Genomic DNA, 1,363 nt, shown 5'->3' with positions numbered 1-1,363 from the left:
ATGAATTCTGGCACGAATGCGACGTTGTTGAGCGTAATAAGGCCTTCGCCTTTTTCTGTCTTTATAGAAATGGATATAGTTCCCTATGCCTTGATTAGAGATACGTGGGTTCCTGAAATGAGTGATTCGCCTTTTATGGCCTTGCGGGATTGTTGGAATCTATCTGCTATTGTATGGTTGTAGACATGCGTGTTTGATCCTGAATCTAGGATCTATGAGTCCTGGAGAGAGTATTGAACGGTTGGAAATGAAGCGAAGTGAGAGGGAAATGAGGCGATGTTCTGCTTCTTTAATGGGTCCTCTTGTTCTGTTGATTGATCTGGCTCTTTTATTTAATTGAGTCGCCTTTTTCGTTCGATTGAAGCGTCTATACGCTCCTTATGCTTTGGATCTTTGAGCTTTTCTTGAATAGTAGCCTGAATTGACTGATTTGGTTTGAAAGTTCTTAGACGGATCGTTGTATTGTAGTAGTAGTAGTTACTCTAAAAGTGATGCTTTCCGTAGTCGTAGAGTGGTTTCTGCTTAAGCTGTTTTCCTTGGAAGTTTGCCTAGAAGGCTGAATGAGAACTAGTAGTTAACTTTTAAGATTTATTTGTTCTATAGAACTGGCGAAACTTCTCGATGAGATCGTATAGATCTATTATTAAAGCGGGATTATTAATTAATTTAACTTGTATTAAGGTTGTAAACTGAGGTTCGATGGGCTTAAGAGCGTTTAGAAAGTCTCTAGTAGGCCTGCTGCCTAATACTTTAGTAAGTTAGTGCTTCTTTGCTTCGGTGTAGAGCTTCTCCTATTGCTGTAGCTATGTGTCGATTGATTGAGCCTTCGGGGTTTTGTAAAGATTACGGTATTGCTGCTCTAGCTCTATAAGCCGTGCTTGATCCGTAGGCGCTAGGCGTTTTTATAGAGCTCTGAGGATGTCCTATGGATGGGTCTTAACTGATGTAATGAAAGAGAGATTGTTGACTGAGATCGATTCTTAGATGTAGGTTATGAGATCTACGAGAGCCTTCTTACGTTTGTCGAATGCCGCTGTTTGGTGGCGAAAGATAGTGAATTCGGTTTGAAATTGTGCCTAGCTATTTGCCTCTCCTGAAGTAGGTAAAGATGGTAGCGTAGGTTCTTAAAGTTGATCTGGTTTGGTAGACTTAGATAGATTAACTGCTTCCTAAATACGTAGTGCTGTCGCACGTGAGCGGATAAGGTATAGCCAGTTATCCTAGTCTGAGGGCTTGTTGAGAAGAACTGATCTCTTTGTAGACTCAGCCATGTTCGAAACAGTGTAGACAGCCTTCCGCCGTCTAAAACAAATGTTATACTAGCTTATTAAGCGAGTAAACCGATAAGATTTGATTAAAGATT

At 40.6% G+C, this 1,363-nt stretch overlaps 1 protein-coding gene across 1 annotated transcript in view; it reads right to left on the bottom strand.

Moving 5' to 3' along the window:
- The window catches only part of K452DRAFT_278598 (uncharacterized protein), a gene marked incomplete at its 3' end in the record, with an annotated part of 7,637 nt that overhangs the window by 4,043 nt on the left and 2,231 nt on the right, over positions 1-1,363 (bottom strand). The window lies entirely within an intron of this gene.

Source organism: Aplosporella prunicola (assembly GCF_010093885.1).
Source record: "Aplosporella prunicola CBS 121167 unplaced genomic scaffold K452scaffold_30, whole genome shotgun sequence".
Taxonomy (NCBI): Eukaryota; Fungi; Ascomycota; class Dothideomycetes; order Botryosphaeriales; family Aplosporellaceae; genus Aplosporella; species Aplosporella prunicola.
The sequence above is the reverse complement of the archived record's forward strand: the minus strand, read 5'-3'. Positions and strand labels throughout refer to the sequence as shown.